General features: G+C 51.7%; 31 non-coding genes across 31 annotated transcripts; 6 read left to right on the top strand and 25 right to left on the bottom strand.

Moving 5' to 3' along the window:
• Positions 1-19: 19 nt before the first annotated feature.
• On the bottom strand, positions 20-91 carry Trnae-uuc (transfer RNA glutamic acid (anticodon UUC)). The gene has a single exon. It is a non-coding gene; the product is annotated as a tRNA-Glu (tRNA).
• Positions 92-547: 456 nt separating this feature from the next.
• Positions 548-620, bottom strand: Trnam-cau (transfer RNA methionine (anticodon CAU)). The gene has a single exon. It is a non-coding gene; the product is annotated as a tRNA-Met (tRNA).
• A 293-nt stretch (positions 621-913) lies between these two features.
• Trnag-gcc (transfer RNA glycine (anticodon GCC)) lies at positions 914-984 on the bottom strand. Its single transcript has one exon. It is a non-coding gene; the product is annotated as a tRNA-Gly (tRNA).
• Positions 985-1,315: 331 nt separating this feature from the next.
• Trnag-ucc (transfer RNA glycine (anticodon UCC)) lies at positions 1,316-1,387 on the top strand. The gene has a single exon. It is a non-coding gene; the product is annotated as a tRNA-Gly (tRNA).
• A 741-nt stretch (positions 1,388-2,128) lies between these two features.
• On the bottom strand, positions 2,129-2,202 carry Trnai-aau (transfer RNA isoleucine (anticodon AAU)). Its single transcript has one exon. It is a non-coding gene; the product is annotated as a tRNA-Ile (tRNA).
• Positions 2,203-2,459: 257 nt separating this feature from the next.
• Trnae-uuc (transfer RNA glutamic acid (anticodon UUC)) lies at positions 2,460-2,531 on the bottom strand. Its single transcript has one exon. It is a non-coding gene; the product is annotated as a tRNA-Glu (tRNA).
• Positions 2,532-2,987: 456 nt separating this feature from the next.
• On the bottom strand, positions 2,988-3,060 carry Trnam-cau (transfer RNA methionine (anticodon CAU)). The gene has a single exon. It is a non-coding gene; the product is annotated as a tRNA-Met (tRNA).
• A 293-nt stretch (positions 3,061-3,353) lies between these two features.
• Trnag-gcc (transfer RNA glycine (anticodon GCC)) lies at positions 3,354-3,424 on the bottom strand. Its single transcript has one exon. It is a non-coding gene; the product is annotated as a tRNA-Gly (tRNA).
• A 331-nt stretch (positions 3,425-3,755) lies between these two features.
• On the top strand, positions 3,756-3,827 carry Trnag-ucc (transfer RNA glycine (anticodon UCC)). The gene has a single exon. It is a non-coding gene; the product is annotated as a tRNA-Gly (tRNA).
• Positions 3,828-4,568: 741 nt separating this feature from the next.
• On the bottom strand, positions 4,569-4,642 carry Trnai-aau (transfer RNA isoleucine (anticodon AAU)). The gene has a single exon. It is a non-coding gene; the product is annotated as a tRNA-Ile (tRNA).
• A 257-nt stretch (positions 4,643-4,899) lies between these two features.
• Trnae-uuc (transfer RNA glutamic acid (anticodon UUC)) lies at positions 4,900-4,971 on the bottom strand. The gene has a single exon. It is a non-coding gene; the product is annotated as a tRNA-Glu (tRNA).
• Positions 4,972-5,427: 456 nt separating this feature from the next.
• Positions 5,428-5,500, bottom strand: Trnam-cau (transfer RNA methionine (anticodon CAU)). The gene has a single exon. It is a non-coding gene; the product is annotated as a tRNA-Met (tRNA).
• A 293-nt stretch (positions 5,501-5,793) lies between these two features.
• On the bottom strand, positions 5,794-5,864 carry Trnag-gcc (transfer RNA glycine (anticodon GCC)). Its single transcript has one exon. It is a non-coding gene; the product is annotated as a tRNA-Gly (tRNA).
• A 331-nt stretch (positions 5,865-6,195) lies between these two features.
• Positions 6,196-6,267, top strand: Trnag-ucc (transfer RNA glycine (anticodon UCC)). The gene has a single exon. It is a non-coding gene; the product is annotated as a tRNA-Gly (tRNA).
• A 741-nt stretch (positions 6,268-7,008) lies between these two features.
• On the bottom strand, positions 7,009-7,082 carry Trnai-aau (transfer RNA isoleucine (anticodon AAU)). Its single transcript has one exon. It is a non-coding gene; the product is annotated as a tRNA-Ile (tRNA).
• Positions 7,083-7,339: 257 nt separating this feature from the next.
• Positions 7,340-7,411, bottom strand: Trnae-uuc (transfer RNA glutamic acid (anticodon UUC)). Its single transcript has one exon. It is a non-coding gene; the product is annotated as a tRNA-Glu (tRNA).
• A 456-nt stretch (positions 7,412-7,867) lies between these two features.
• Trnam-cau (transfer RNA methionine (anticodon CAU)) lies at positions 7,868-7,940 on the bottom strand. The gene has a single exon. It is a non-coding gene; the product is annotated as a tRNA-Met (tRNA).
• Positions 7,941-8,233: 293 nt separating this feature from the next.
• Trnag-gcc (transfer RNA glycine (anticodon GCC)) lies at positions 8,234-8,304 on the bottom strand. Its single transcript has one exon. It is a non-coding gene; the product is annotated as a tRNA-Gly (tRNA).
• A 331-nt stretch (positions 8,305-8,635) lies between these two features.
• On the top strand, positions 8,636-8,707 carry Trnag-ucc (transfer RNA glycine (anticodon UCC)). Its single transcript has one exon. It is a non-coding gene; the product is annotated as a tRNA-Gly (tRNA).
• Positions 8,708-9,448: 741 nt separating this feature from the next.
• Trnai-aau (transfer RNA isoleucine (anticodon AAU)) lies at positions 9,449-9,522 on the bottom strand. The gene has a single exon. It is a non-coding gene; the product is annotated as a tRNA-Ile (tRNA).
• Positions 9,523-9,779: 257 nt separating this feature from the next.
• Positions 9,780-9,851, bottom strand: Trnae-uuc (transfer RNA glutamic acid (anticodon UUC)). Its single transcript has one exon. It is a non-coding gene; the product is annotated as a tRNA-Glu (tRNA).
• Positions 9,852-10,307: 456 nt separating this feature from the next.
• Positions 10,308-10,380, bottom strand: Trnam-cau (transfer RNA methionine (anticodon CAU)). The gene has a single exon. It is a non-coding gene; the product is annotated as a tRNA-Met (tRNA).
• A 293-nt stretch (positions 10,381-10,673) lies between these two features.
• Positions 10,674-10,744, bottom strand: Trnag-gcc (transfer RNA glycine (anticodon GCC)). The gene has a single exon. It is a non-coding gene; the product is annotated as a tRNA-Gly (tRNA).
• A 331-nt stretch (positions 10,745-11,075) lies between these two features.
• Positions 11,076-11,147, top strand: Trnag-ucc (transfer RNA glycine (anticodon UCC)). The gene has a single exon. It is a non-coding gene; the product is annotated as a tRNA-Gly (tRNA).
• Positions 11,148-11,888: 741 nt separating this feature from the next.
• Positions 11,889-11,962, bottom strand: Trnai-aau (transfer RNA isoleucine (anticodon AAU)). Its single transcript has one exon. It is a non-coding gene; the product is annotated as a tRNA-Ile (tRNA).
• Positions 11,963-12,219: 257 nt separating this feature from the next.
• Trnae-uuc (transfer RNA glutamic acid (anticodon UUC)) lies at positions 12,220-12,291 on the bottom strand. Its single transcript has one exon. It is a non-coding gene; the product is annotated as a tRNA-Glu (tRNA).
• A 456-nt stretch (positions 12,292-12,747) lies between these two features.
• Trnam-cau (transfer RNA methionine (anticodon CAU)) lies at positions 12,748-12,820 on the bottom strand. Its single transcript has one exon. It is a non-coding gene; the product is annotated as a tRNA-Met (tRNA).
• Positions 12,821-13,113: 293 nt separating this feature from the next.
• On the bottom strand, positions 13,114-13,184 carry Trnag-gcc (transfer RNA glycine (anticodon GCC)). The gene has a single exon. It is a non-coding gene; the product is annotated as a tRNA-Gly (tRNA).
• A 331-nt stretch (positions 13,185-13,515) lies between these two features.
• Trnag-ucc (transfer RNA glycine (anticodon UCC)) lies at positions 13,516-13,587 on the top strand. The gene has a single exon. It is a non-coding gene; the product is annotated as a tRNA-Gly (tRNA).
• Positions 13,588-14,328: 741 nt separating this feature from the next.
• Trnai-aau (transfer RNA isoleucine (anticodon AAU)) lies at positions 14,329-14,402 on the bottom strand. The gene has a single exon. It is a non-coding gene; the product is annotated as a tRNA-Ile (tRNA).
• Positions 14,403-14,659: 257 nt separating this feature from the next.
• Positions 14,660-14,731, bottom strand: Trnae-uuc (transfer RNA glutamic acid (anticodon UUC)). Its single transcript has one exon. It is a non-coding gene; the product is annotated as a tRNA-Glu (tRNA).
• Positions 14,732-15,126: the final 395 nt, after the last annotated feature.

Here is a 15,126-nt window from a genome sequence, read left to right as displayed (position 1 = left end):
ACACACGCGAGACAGATCATTCCGGTACCGGGAATCGAACCCGGGCCTCCTGGGTGAAAGCCAGGTATCCTAGCCACTAGACCACACCGGACGCGCACGCTCATTTTTGGGGTTTACACCCCCTCCACTGGCTTTCCGTGTCGCACTTTCCCTGTTTGCGAGCATCTTTTCGCTCTCCCATGCCGAGGCGCGCATGGCAAAAGTCACAGTCCGTTGCTTTTGGCCTCGTTGTTACAGGGGTAGGAGGAAAAGCAAAGCTGTGAGTAGTAATATTTATTTACTTATTTCGCAAGTAAAGACCTGCAGCCTGTCATTATATAGCAGGTCATACACTGTGTGACTTTACATGTTATATCATACGAAATTCAGTTTTATTACTAGTACATTTTTTCTTGAAAATTTCACAAAAGAACTGCAAGTAGTAATAACGGGAAGTAAGCATTTTCACGCTGAGTTGTTGAAGCCTTATGGATAACAAACTACAAGCTGTTTTGCTCCTTCGCAACCCCAGAGCCGTCAATTTAGCTGTGAACGGAAGTAAATTAAATGCCCCGGGTGAGGATCGAACTCACGACCTTAAGATTATGAGACTTACGCGCTGCCTACTGCGCTACCGAGGCACGTGATGGCCAAACCTTCTGGTATCTCGGCAAGTAGCAAATACTAGTGGTAGAGAGTCTGCACTTGCTGGCTCATTTTTTCTGTTACTACACGTGCATTCCCGGCGCTGCAGGCAACTTGCGATGATAGGCCGACGCCAGTATGCACAATAGCACGCAGGAGTCCAAACGAGAAGACGTGCGCGCTGCGTGTTTGGTTGTTTCCACACGGAATCCCGCGGTTCATTCTCGTGGCCCACGCACTTCGAGTGCGAAGGACACGCAGCTCCACTATCGGGGAAAAAACAAAATGATGCATCGGCCGGGAATCGAACCCGGGCCGCCCGCGTGGCAGGCGAGCATTCTACCACTGAACCACCGATGCTCAGCTAGTTTGCAGCTTCCTTGTGCTTTCCGCGGCAGACGTCTGAAGGGAAAGTGGGACTGCCGTCCAGCGCCGTGGCATCCTCTCGAGAGAATGCTACAAACGCTGAATCCTGCGCTGCACTGCTTAAAAATGACGCCCGAACGCGATCGTCTAAGTAGTGTTGCGGCGCACGCACGCGACGACTCTTGCCAAAGGACGCGAAATGTGCGTAGAGACGCTGTCTGGATGCGCTCGCCTACCCCGTAATGCGCCTGCTGCTGCGACCACCTTCAGCCGCCGCCGACAGGCGGGAAGCAGACACAGCGCGGCGTGCGCGGAAGAAAAGCGTGCGGTGGTGGTGTAATGGTCAGCATAGTTGCCTTCCAAGCAGTTGATCCGGGTTCGATTCCCGGCCACCGCAGCCTGCGTTTTACTTCTGCGTATGAGTACTTTTGCCACGCGTCATTAAATTAATGTTTCTTTCCTCCTCTTACTGGCTGCAGGCCACCCTATATTGTGTGCGTCGATTCCGCTTGAGTCTCGACTTGTCTCGACTTTGCTCGGCTGACGCGAGAGCTGACGCTCTCCAATCGGCCTATATCAGAAGGACAAGCACGCGAAACGACTGAGAGAGGTATGGCGAGGCGGGCACAACATTACTTATGCCTCAAGTAAAGACCTGCTGCCTGTTATCGTGCATTGTGTGATTTTACATGTTCTGTCAGACAAATTCAGTTTTATTACTAGCACATTTCTTTTTTTCTTTGTTGAAAATTTTACAACACGCTCCTTCATTTCACTGTGGCCGCACGGCGCGACTTGGCATACCGAGAGGCAAAACGTGGCGCCAGTGCCCTAGACCGAATAGCGCTGCAGCTCCGAAACCGACGAGAAAAGAGAAATACGAATTGAAACTGTCGGCAGCGCCCTGTGTTCGCAGGCGGTCACCCGCCCAAGCACTGACAACGCCCAGCGTCGCGCAGTAGCGGTGATCGGACGACAAACTGTGTGTTCAGCGTGCTGTGACCTGTGAAGTGTTTTAGCGCGTCCCGACAAGTCGCTTTCGGGTCCCCTATCAGCTCCCACACAATGTGACGATTTCTTTGTCACCATACTTGCCCGGGGAAATCGGCGTTGCCTTTTTGAAGTAGTAAAATCGAAGTGGCCCGTGGGGGGATCGAACCCACGACCTTCGCGTTATTAGCACGACGCTCTAACCAACTGAGCTAACGGGCCTCGGTGCACTCCGTCTTCCAGCGCTTAGACGGAGTGGCTCTGCGTATTTACAGGTAACATTTCTATGGTAGCAGTCCAACAGTGGACCAGGGTCTCTTCTCCCTTTATTCCGCTGCTCGTAGTAATTTCATTGCGTGCCCGTTTCTCTCGACTGTTTTCAGCTCACGTTTATGAACCAGTAGCTATAACGCGAGGAGGACGTGAAACAGCATTTCGCAGGGTCCAAACTTGTCGTGTTTTGTTCCGAAAAAATTACATTCCGGTACCGGGAATCGAACCCGGGCCTCCTGGGTGAAAGCCAGGTATCCTAGCCACTAGACCACACCGGACGCGCACGCTCATTTTTGGGGTTTACACCCCCTCCACTGGCTTTCCGTGTCGCACTTTCCCTGTTTGCGAGCATCTTTTCGCTCTCCCATGCCGAGGCGCGCATGGCAAAAGTCACAGTCCGTTGCTTTTGGCCTCGTTGTTACAGGGGTAGGAGGAAAAGCAAAGCTGTGAGTAGTAATATTTATTTACTTATTTCGCAAGTAAAGACCTGCAGCCTGTCATTATATAGCAGGTCATACACTGTGTGACTTTACATGTTATATCATACGAAATTCAGTTTTATTACTAGTACATTTTTTCTTGAAAATTTCACAAAAGAACTGCAAGTAGTAATAACGGGAAGTAAGCATTTTCACGCTGAGTTGTTGAAGCCTTATGGATAACAAACTACAAGCTGTTTTGCTCCTTCGCAACCCCAGAGCCGTCAATTTAGCTGTGAACGGAAGTAAATTAAATGCCCCGGGTGAGGATCGAACTCACGACCTTAAGATTATGAGACTTACGCGCTGCCTACTGCGCTACCGAGGCACGTGATGGCCAAACCTTCTGGTATCTCGGCAAGTAGCAAATACTAGTGGTAGAGAGTCTGCACTTGCTGGCTCATTTTTTCTGTTACTACACGTGCATTCCCGGCGCTGCAGGCAACTTGCGATGATAGGCCGACGCCAGTATGCACAATAGCACGCAGGAGTCCAAACGAGAAGACGTGCGCGCTGCGTGTTTGGTTGTTTCCACACGGAATCCCGCGGTTCATTCTCGTGGCCCACGCACTTCGAGTGCGAAGGACACGCAGCTCCACTATCGGGGAAAAAACAAAATGATGCATCGGCCGGGAATCGAACCCGGGCCGCCCGCGTGGCAGGCGAGCATTCTACCACTGAACCACCGATGCTCAGCTAGTTTGCAGCTTCCTTGTGCTTTCCGCGGCAGACGTCTGAAGGGAAAGTGGGACTGCCGTCCAGCGCCGTGGCATCCTCTCGAGAGAATGCTACAAACGCTGAATCCTGCGCTGCACTGCTTAAAAATGACGCCCGAACGCGATCGTCTAAGTAGTGTTGCGGCGCACGCACGCGACGACTCTTGCCAAAGGACGCGAAATGTGCGTAGAGACGCTGTCTGGATGCGCTCGCCTACCCCGTAATGCGCCTGCTGCTGCGACCACCTTCAGCCGCCGCCGACAGGCGGGAAGCAGACACAGCGCGGCGTGCGCGGAAGAAAAGCGTGCGGTGGTGGTGTAATGGTCAGCATAGTTGCCTTCCAAGCAGTTGATCCGGGTTCGATTCCCGGCCACCGCAGCCTGCGTTTTACTTCTGCGTATGAGTACTTTTGCCACGCGTCATTAAATTAATGTTTCTTTCCTCCTCTTACTGGCTGCAGGCCACCCTATATTGTGTGCGTCGATTCCGCTTGAGTCTCGACTTGTCTCGACTTTGCTCGGCTGACGCGAGAGCTGACGCTCTCCAATCGGCCTATATCAGAAGGACAAGCACGCGAAACGACTGAGAGAGGTATGGCGAGGCGGGCACAACATTACTTATGCCTCAAGTAAAGACCTGCTGCCTGTTATCGTGCATTGTGTGATTTTACATGTTCTGTCAGACAAATTCAGTTTTATTACTAGCACATTTCTTTTTTTCTTTGTTGAAAATTTTACAACACGCTCCTTCATTTCACTGTGGCCGCACGGCGCGACTTGGCATACCGAGAGGCAAAACGTGGCGCCAGTGCCCTAGACCGAATAGCGCTGCAGCTCCGAAACCGACGAGAAAAGAGAAATACGAATTGAAACTGTCGGCAGCGCCCTGTGTTCGCAGGCGGTCACCCGCCCAAGCACTGACAACGCCCAGCGTCGCGCAGTAGCGGTGATCGGACGACAAACTGTGTGTTCAGCGTGCTGTGACCTGTGAAGTGTTTTAGCGCGTCCCGACAAGTCGCTTTCGGGTCCCCTATCAGCTCCCACACAATGTGACGATTTCTTTGTCACCATACTTGCCCGGGGAAATCGGCGTTGCCTTTTTGAAGTAGTAAAATCGAAGTGGCCCGTGGGGGGATCGAACCCACGACCTTCGCGTTATTAGCACGACGCTCTAACCAACTGAGCTAACGGGCCTCGGTGCACTCCGTCTTCCAGCGCTTAGACGGAGTGGCTCTGCGTATTTACAGGTAACATTTCTATGGTAGCAGTCCAACAGTGGACCAGGGTCTCTTCTCCCTTTATTCCGCTGCTCGTAGTAATTTCATTGCGTGCCCGTTTCTCTCGACTGTTTTCAGCTCACGTTTATGAACCAGTAGCTATAACGCGAGGAGGACGTGAAACAGCATTTCGCAGGGTCCAAACTTGTCGTGTTTTGTTCCGAAAAAATTACATTCCGGTACCGGGAATCGAACCCGGGCCTCCTGGGTGAAAGCCAGGTATCCTAGCCACTAGACCACACCGGACGCGCACGCTCATTTTTGGGGTTTACACCCCCTCCACTGGCTTTCCGTGTCGCACTTTCCCTGTTTGCGAGCATCTTTTCGCTCTCCCATGCCGAGGCGCGCATGGCAAAAGTCACAGTCCGTTGCTTTTGGCCTCGTTGTTACAGGGGTAGGAGGAAAAGCAAAGCTGTGAGTAGTAATATTTATTTACTTATTTCGCAAGTAAAGACCTGCAGCCTGTCATTATATAGCAGGTCATACACTGTGTGACTTTACATGTTATATCATACGAAATTCAGTTTTATTACTAGTACATTTTTTCTTGAAAATTTCACAAAAGAACTGCAAGTAGTAATAACGGGAAGTAAGCATTTTCACGCTGAGTTGTTGAAGCCTTATGGATAACAAACTACAAGCTGTTTTGCTCCTTCGCAACCCCAGAGCCGTCAATTTAGCTGTGAACGGAAGTAAATTAAATGCCCCGGGTGAGGATCGAACTCACGACCTTAAGATTATGAGACTTACGCGCTGCCTACTGCGCTACCGAGGCACGTGATGGCCAAACCTTCTGGTATCTCGGCAAGTAGCAAATACTAGTGGTAGAGAGTCTGCACTTGCTGGCTCATTTTTTCTGTTACTACACGTGCATTCCCGGCGCTGCAGGCAACTTGCGATGATAGGCCGACGCCAGTATGCACAATAGCACGCAGGAGTCCAAACGAGAAGACGTGCGCGCTGCGTGTTTGGTTGTTTCCACACGGAATCCCGCGGTTCATTCTCGTGGCCCACGCACTTCGAGTGCGAAGGACACGCAGCTCCACTATCGGGGAAAAAACAAAATGATGCATCGGCCGGGAATCGAACCCGGGCCGCCCGCGTGGCAGGCGAGCATTCTACCACTGAACCACCGATGCTCAGCTAGTTTGCAGCTTCCTTGTGCTTTCCGCGGCAGACGTCTGAAGGGAAAGTGGGACTGCCGTCCAGCGCCGTGGCATCCTCTCGAGAGAATGCTACAAACGCTGAATCCTGCGCTGCACTGCTTAAAAATGACGCCCGAACGCGATCGTCTAAGTAGTGTTGCGGCGCACGCACGCGACGACTCTTGCCAAAGGACGCGAAATGTGCGTAGAGACGCTGTCTGGATGCGCTCGCCTACCCCGTAATGCGCCTGCTGCTGCGACCACCTTCAGCCGCCGCCGACAGGCGGGAAGCAGACACAGCGCGGCGTGCGCGGAAGAAAAGCGTGCGGTGGTGGTGTAATGGTCAGCATAGTTGCCTTCCAAGCAGTTGATCCGGGTTCGATTCCCGGCCACCGCAGCCTGCGTTTTACTTCTGCGTATGAGTACTTTTGCCACGCGTCATTAAATTAATGTTTCTTTCCTCCTCTTACTGGCTGCAGGCCACCCTATATTGTGTGCGTCGATTCCGCTTGAGTCTCGACTTGTCTCGACTTTGCTCGGCTGACGCGAGAGCTGACGCTCTCCAATCGGCCTATATCAGAAGGACAAGCACGCGAAACGACTGAGAGAGGTATGGCGAGGCGGGCACAACATTACTTATGCCTCAAGTAAAGACCTGCTGCCTGTTATCGTGCATTGTGTGATTTTACATGTTCTGTCAGACAAATTCAGTTTTATTACTAGCACATTTCTTTTTTTCTTTGTTGAAAATTTTACAACACGCTCCTTCATTTCACTGTGGCCGCACGGCGCGACTTGGCATACCGAGAGGCAAAACGTGGCGCCAGTGCCCTAGACCGAATAGCGCTGCAGCTCCGAAACCGACGAGAAAAGAGAAATACGAATTGAAACTGTCGGCAGCGCCCTGTGTTCGCAGGCGGTCACCCGCCCAAGCACTGACAACGCCCAGCGTCGCGCAGTAGCGGTGATCGGACGACAAACTGTGTGTTCAGCGTGCTGTGACCTGTGAAGTGTTTTAGCGCGTCCCGACAAGTCGCTTTCGGGTCCCCTATCAGCTCCCACACAATGTGACGATTTCTTTGTCACCATACTTGCCCGGGGAAATCGGCGTTGCCTTTTTGAAGTAGTAAAATCGAAGTGGCCCGTGGGGGGATCGAACCCACGACCTTCGCGTTATTAGCACGACGCTCTAACCAACTGAGCTAACGGGCCTCGGTGCACTCCGTCTTCCAGCGCTTAGACGGAGTGGCTCTGCGTATTTACAGGTAACATTTCTATGGTAGCAGTCCAACAGTGGACCAGGGTCTCTTCTCCCTTTATTCCGCTGCTCGTAGTAATTTCATTGCGTGCCCGTTTCTCTCGACTGTTTTCAGCTCACGTTTATGAACCAGTAGCTATAACGCGAGGAGGACGTGAAACAGCATTTCGCAGGGTCCAAACTTGTCGTGTTTTGTTCCGAAAAAATTACATTCCGGTACCGGGAATCGAACCCGGGCCTCCTGGGTGAAAGCCAGGTATCCTAGCCACTAGACCACACCGGACGCGCACGCTCATTTTTGGGGTTTACACCCCCTCCACTGGCTTTCCGTGTCGCACTTTCCCTGTTTGCGAGCATCTTTTCGCTCTCCCATGCCGAGGCGCGCATGGCAAAAGTCACAGTCCGTTGCTTTTGGCCTCGTTGTTACAGGGGTAGGAGGAAAAGCAAAGCTGTGAGTAGTAATATTTATTTACTTATTTCGCAAGTAAAGACCTGCAGCCTGTCATTATATAGCAGGTCATACACTGTGTGACTTTACATGTTATATCATACGAAATTCAGTTTTATTACTAGTACATTTTTTCTTGAAAATTTCACAAAAGAACTGCAAGTAGTAATAACGGGAAGTAAGCATTTTCACGCTGAGTTGTTGAAGCCTTATGGATAACAAACTACAAGCTGTTTTGCTCCTTCGCAACCCCAGAGCCGTCAATTTAGCTGTGAACGGAAGTAAATTAAATGCCCCGGGTGAGGATCGAACTCACGACCTTAAGATTATGAGACTTACGCGCTGCCTACTGCGCTACCGAGGCACGTGATGGCCAAACCTTCTGGTATCTCGGCAAGTAGCAAATACTAGTGGTAGAGAGTCTGCACTTGCTGGCTCATTTTTTCTGTTACTACACGTGCATTCCCGGCGCTGCAGGCAACTTGCGATGATAGGCCGACGCCAGTATGCACAATAGCACGCAGGAGTCCAAACGAGAAGACGTGCGCGCTGCGTGTTTGGTTGTTTCCACACGGAATCCCGCGGTTCATTCTCGTGGCCCACGCACTTCGAGTGCGAAGGACACGCAGCTCCACTATCGGGGAAAAAACAAAATGATGCATCGGCCGGGAATCGAACCCGGGCCGCCCGCGTGGCAGGCGAGCATTCTACCACTGAACCACCGATGCTCAGCTAGTTTGCAGCTTCCTTGTGCTTTCCGCGGCAGACGTCTGAAGGGAAAGTGGGACTGCCGTCCAGCGCCGTGGCATCCTCTCGAGAGAATGCTACAAACGCTGAATCCTGCGCTGCACTGCTTAAAAATGACGCCCGAACGCGATCGTCTAAGTAGTGTTGCGGCGCACGCACGCGACGACTCTTGCCAAAGGACGCGAAATGTGCGTAGAGACGCTGTCTGGATGCGCTCGCCTACCCCGTAATGCGCCTGCTGCTGCGACCACCTTCAGCCGCCGCCGACAGGCGGGAAGCAGACACAGCGCGGCGTGCGCGGAAGAAAACCGTGCGGTGGTGGTGTAATGGTCAGCATAGTTGCCTTCCAAGCAGTTGATCCGGGTTCGATTCCCGGCCACCGCAGCCTGCGTTTTACTTCTGCGTATGAGTACTTTTGCCACGCGTCATTAAATTAATGTTTCTTTCCTCCTCTTACTGGCTGCAGGCCACCCTATATTGTGTGCGTCGATTCCGCTTGAGTCTCGACTTGTCTCGACTTTGCTCGGCTGACGCGAGAGCTGACGCTCTCCAATCGGCCTATATCAGAAGGACAAGCACGCGAAACGACTGAGAGAGGTATGGCGAGGCGGGCACAACATTACTTATGCCTCAAGTAAAGACCTGCTGCCTGTTATCGTGCATTGTGTGATTTTACATGTTCTGTCAGACAAATTCAGTTTTATTACTAGCACATTTCTTTTTTTCTTTGTTGAAAATTTTACAACACGCTCCTTCATTTCACTGTGGCCGCACGGCGCGACTTGGCATACCGAGAGGCAAAACGTGGCGCCAGTGCCCTAGACCGAATAGCGCTGCAGCTCCGAAACCGACGAGAAAAGAGAAATACGAATTGAAACTGTCGGCAGCGCCCTGTGTTCGCAGGCGGTCACCCGCCCAAGCACTGACAACGCCCAGCGTCGCGCAGTAGCGGTGATCGGACGACAAACTGTGTGTTCAGCGTGCTGTGACCTGTGAAGTGTTTTAGCGCGTCCCGACAAGTCGCTTTCGGGTCCCCTATCAGCTCCCACACAATGTGACGATTTCTTTGTCACCATACTTGCCCGGGGAAATCGGCGTTGCCTTTTTGAAGTAGTAAAATCGAAGTGGCCCGTGGGGGGATCGAACCCACGACCTTCGCGTTATTAGCACGACGCTCTAACCAACTGAGCTAACGGGCCTCGGTGCACTCCGTCTTCCAGCGCTTAGACGGAGTGGCTCTGCGTATTTACAGGTAACATTTCTATGGTAGCAGTCCAACAGTGGACCAGGGTCTCTTCTCCCTTTATTCCGCTGCTCGTAGTAATTTCATTGCGTGCCCGTTTCTCTCGACTGTTTTCAGCTCACGTTTATGAACCAGTAGCTATAACGCGAGGAGGACGTGAAACAGCATTTCGCAGGGTCCAAACTTGTCGTGTTTTGTTCCGAAAAAATTACATTCCGGTACCGGGAATCGAACCCGGGCCTCCTGGGTGAAAGCCAGGTATCCTAGCCACTAGACCACACCGGACGCGCACGCTCATTTTTGGGGTTTACACCCCCTCCACTGGCTTTCCGTGTCGCACTTTCCCTGTTTGCGAGCATCTTTTCGCTCTCCCATGCCGAGGCGCGCATGGCAAAAGTCACAGTCCGTTGCTTTTGGCCTCGTTGTTACAGGGGTAGGAGGAAAAGCAAAGCTGTGAGTAGTAATATTTATTTACTTATTTCGCAAGTAAAGACCTGCAGCCTGTCATTATATAGCAGGTCATACACTGTGTGACTTTACATGTTATATCATACGAAATTCAGTTTTATTACTAGTACATTTTTTCTTGAAAATTTCACAAAAGAACTGCAAGTAGTAATAACGGGAAGTAAGCATTTTCACGCTGAGTTGTTGAAGCCTTATGGATAACAAACTACAAGCTGTTTTGCTCCTTCGCAACCCCAGAGCCGTCAATTTAGCTGTGAACGGAAGTAAATTAAATGCCCCGGGTGAGGATCGAACTCACGACCTTAAGATTATGAGACTTACGCGCTGCCTACTGCGCTACCGAGGCACGTGATGGCCAAACCTTCTGGTATCTCGGCAAGTAGCAAATACTAGTGGTAGAGAGTCTGCACTTGCTGGCTCATTTTTTCTGTTACTACACGTGCATTCCCGGCGCTGCAGGCAACTTGCGATGATAGGCCGACGCCAGTATGCACAATAGCACGCAGGAGTCCAAACGAGAAGACGTGCGCGCTGCGTGTTTGGTTGTTTCCACACGGAATCCCGCGGTTCATTCTCGTGGCCCACGCACTTCGAGTGCGAAGGACACGCAGCTCCACTATCGGGGAAAAAACAAAATGATGCATCGGCCGGGAATCGAACCCAGGCCGCCCGCGTGGCAGGCGAGCATTCTACCACTGAACCACCGATGCTCAGCTAGTTTGCAGCTTCCTTGTGCTTTCCGCGGCAGACGTCTGAAGGGAAAGTGGGACTGCCGTCCAGCGCCGTGGCATCCTCTCGAGAGAATGCTACAAACGCTGAATCCTGCGCTGCACTGCTTAAAAATGACGCCCGAACGCGATCGTCTAAGTAGTGTTGCGGCGCACGCACGCGACGACTCTTGCCAAAGGACGCGAAATGTGCGTAGAGACGCTGTCTGGATGCGCTCGCCTACCCCGTAATGCGCCTGCTGCTGCGACCACCTTCAGCCGCCGCTGACAGGCGGGAAGCAGACACAGCGCGGCGTGCGCGGAAGAAAAGCGTGCGGTGGTGGTGTAATGGTCAGCATAGTTGCCTTCCAAGCAGTTGATCCGGGTTCGATTCCCGGCCACCGCAGCCTGCGTTTTACTTCTGCGTATGAGTACTTTTGCCACGCGTCATTAAATTAATGTTTCTTTCCTCCTCTTACTGGCTGCAGGCCACCCTATATTGTGTGCGTCGATTCCGCTTGAGTCTCGACTTGTCTCGACTTTGCTCGGCTGACGCGAGAGCTGACGCTCTCCAATCGGCCTATATCAGAAGGACAAGCACGCGAAACGACTGAGAGAGGTATGGCGAGGCGGGCACAACATTACTTATGCCTCAAGTAAAGACCTGCTGCCTGTTATCGTGCATTGTGTGATTTTACATGTTCTGTCAGACAAATTCAGTTTTATTACTAGCACATTTCTTTTTTTCTTTGTTGAAAATTTTACAACACGCTCCTTCATTTCACTGTGGCCGCACGGCGCGACTTGGCATACCGAGAGGCAAAACGTGGTGCCAGTGCCCTAGACCGAATAGCGCTGCAGCTCCGAAACCGACGAGAAAAGAGAAATACGAATTGAAACTGTCGGCAGCGCCCTGTGTTCGCAGGCGGTCACCCGCCCAAGCACTGACAACGCCCAGCGTCGCGCAGTAGCGGTGATCGGACGACAAACTGTGTGTTCAGCGTGCTGTGACCTGTGAAGTGTTTTAGCGCGTCCCGACAAGTCGCTTTCGGGTCCCCTATCAGCTCCCACACAATGTGACGATTTCTTTGTCACCATACTTGCCCGGGGAAATCGGCGTTGCCTTTTTGAAGTAGTAAAATCGAAGTGGCCCGTGGGGGGATCGAACCCACGACCTTCGCGTTATTAGCACGACGCTCTAACCAACTGAGCTAACGGGCCTCGGTGCACTCCGTCTTCCAGCGCTTAGACGGAGTGGCTCTGCGTATTTACAGGTAACATTTCTATGGTAGCAGTCCAACAGTGGACCAGGGTCTCTTCTCCCTTTATTCCGCTGCTCGTAGTAATTTCATTGCGTGCCCGTTTCTCTCGACTGTTTTCAGCTCACGTTTATGAACCAGTAGCTATAACGCGAGGAGGACGTGAAACAGCATTTCGCAGGGTCCAAACTTGTCGTGTTTTGTTCCGAAAAAATTACATTCCGGTACCGGGAATCGAACCCGGGCCTCCTGGGTGAAAGCCAGGTATCCTAGCCACTAGACCACACCGGACGCGCACGCTCATTTTTGGGGTTTACACCCCCTCCACTGGCTTTCCGTGTCGCACTTTCCCTGTTTGCGAGCATCTTTTCGCTCTCCCATGCCGAGGCGCGCATGGCAAAAGTCACAGTCCGTTGCTTTTGGCCTCGTTGTTACAGGGGTAGGAGGAAAAGCAAAGCTGTGAGTAGTAATATTTATTTACTTATTTCGCAAGTAAAGACCTGCAGCCTGTCATTATATAGCAGGTCATACACTGTGTGACTTTACATGTTATATCATACGAAATTCAGTTTTATTACTAGTACATTTTTTCTTGAAAATTTCACAAAAGAACTGCAAGTAGTAATAACGGGAAGTAAGCATTTTCACGCTGAGTTGTTGAAGCCTTATGGATAACAAACTACAAGCTGTTTTGCTCCTTCGCAACCCCAGAGCCGTCAATTTAGCTGTGAACGGAAGTAAATTAAATGCCCCGGGTGAGGATCGAACTCACGACCTTAAGATTATGAGACTTACGCGCTGCCTACTGCGCTACCGAGGCACGTGATGGCCAAACCTTCTGGTATCTCGGCAAGTAGCAAATACTAGTGGTAGAGAGTCTGCACTTGCTGGCTCATTTTTTCTGTTACTACACGTGCATTCCCGGCGCTGCAGGCAACTTGCGATGATAGGCCGACGCCAGTATGCACAATAGCACGCAGGAGTCCAAACGAGAAGACGTGCGCGCTGCGTGTTTGGTTGTTTCCACACGGAATCCCGCGGTTCATTCTCGTGGCCCACGCACTTCGAGTGCGAAGGACACGCAGCTCCACTATCGGGGAAAAAACAAAATGATGCATCGGCCGGGAATCGAACCCGGGCCGCCCGCGTGGCAGGCGAGCATTCTACCACTGAACCACCGATGCTCAGCTAGTTTGCAGCTTCCTTGTGCTTTCCGCGGCAGACGTCTGAAGGGAAAGTGGGACTGCCGTCCAGCGCCGTGGCATCCTCTCGAGAGAATGCTACAAACGCTGAATCCTGCGCTGCACTGCTTAAAAATGACGCCCGAACGCGATCGTCTAAGTAGTGTTGCGGCGCACGCACGCGACGACTCTTGCCAAAGGACGCGAAATGTGCGTAGAGACGCTGTCTGGATGCGCTCGCCTACCCCGTAATGCGCCTGCTGCTGCGACCACCTTCAGCCGCCGCCGACAGGCGGGAAGCAGACACAGCGCGGCGTGCGCGGAAGAAAAGCGTGCGGTGGTGGTGTAATGGTCAGCATAGTTGCCTTCCAAGCAGTTGATCCGGGTTCGATTCCCGGCCACCGCAGCCTGCGTTTTACTTCTGCGTATGAGTACTTTTGCCACGCGTCATTAAATTAATGTTTCTTTCCTCCTCTTACTGGCTGCAGGCCACCCTATATTGTGTGCGTCGATTCCGCTTGAGTCTCGACTTGTCTCGACTTTGCTCGGCTGACGCGAGAGCTGACGCTCTCCAATCGGCCTATATCAGAAGGACAAGCACGCGAAACGACTGAGAGAGGTATGGCGAGGCGGGCACAACATTACTTATGCCTCAAGTAAAGACCTGCTGCCTGTTATCGTGCATTGTGTGATTTTACATGTTCTGTCAGACAAATTCAGTTTTATTACTAGCACATTTCTTTTTTTCTTTGTTGAAAATTTTACAACACGCTCCTTCATTTCACTGTGGCCGCACGGCGCGACTTGGCATACCGAGAGGCAAAACGTGGCGCCAGTGCCCTAGACCGAATAGCGCTGCAGCTCCGAAACCGACGAGAAAAGAGAAATACGAATTGAAACTGTCGGCAGCGCCCTGTGTTCGCAGGCGGTCACCCGCCCAAGCACTGACAACGCCCAGCGTCGCGCAGTAGCGGTGATCGGACGACAAACTGTGTGTTCAGCGTGCTGTGACCTGTGAAGTGTTTTAGCGCGTCCCGACAAGTCGCTTTCGGGTCCCCTATCAGCTCCCACACAATGTGACGATTTCTTTGTCACCATACTTGCCCGGGGAAATCGGCGTTGCCTTTTTGAAGTAGTAAAATCGAAGTGGCCCGTGGGGGGATCGAACCCACGACCTTCGCGTTATTAGCACGACGCTCTAACCAACTGAGCTAACGGGCCTCGGTGCACTCCGTCTTCCAGCGCTTAGACGGAGTGGCTCTGCGTATTTACAGGTAACATTTCTATGGTAGCAGTCCAACAGTGGACCAGGGTCTCTTCTCCCTTTATTCCGCTGCTCGTAGTAATTTCATTGCGTGCCCGTTTCTCTCGACTGTTTTCAGCTCACGTTTATGAACCAGTAGCTATAACGCGAGGAGGACGTGAAACAGCATTTCGCAGGGTCCAAACTTGTCGTGTTTTGTTCCGAAAAAATTACATTCCGGTACCGGGAATCGAACCCGGGCCTCCTGGGTGAAAGCCAGGTATCCTAGCCACTAGACCACACCGGACGCGCACGCTCATTTTTGGGGTTTACACCCCCTCCACTGGCTTTCCGTGTCGCACTTTCCCTGTTTGCGAGCATCTTTTCGCTCTCCCATGCCGAGGCGCGCATGGCAAAAGTCACAGTCCGTTGCTTTTGGCCTCGTTGTTACAGGGGTAGGAGGAAAAGCAAAGCTGTGAGTAGTAATATTTATTTACTTATTTCGCAAGTAAAGACCTGCAGCCTGTCATTATATAGCAGGTCATACACTGTGTGACTTTACATGTTATATCATACGAAATTCAGTTTTATTACTAGTACATTTTTTCTTGAAAATTTCACAAAAGAACTGCAAGTAGTAATAACGGGAAGTAAGCATTTTCACGCTGAGTTGTTGAAGCCTTATGGATAACAAACTACAAG

The sequence above is a fragment of the Schistocerca gregaria genome, unplaced genomic scaffold (assembly GCF_023897955.1).
Source record: "Schistocerca gregaria isolate iqSchGreg1 unplaced genomic scaffold, iqSchGreg1.2 ptg000912l, whole genome shotgun sequence".
Lineage (NCBI taxonomy): Eukaryota > Metazoa > Arthropoda > Insecta > Orthoptera > Acrididae > Schistocerca > Schistocerca gregaria.
This window is presented reverse-complemented; position numbering and strand designations above follow the sequence as displayed.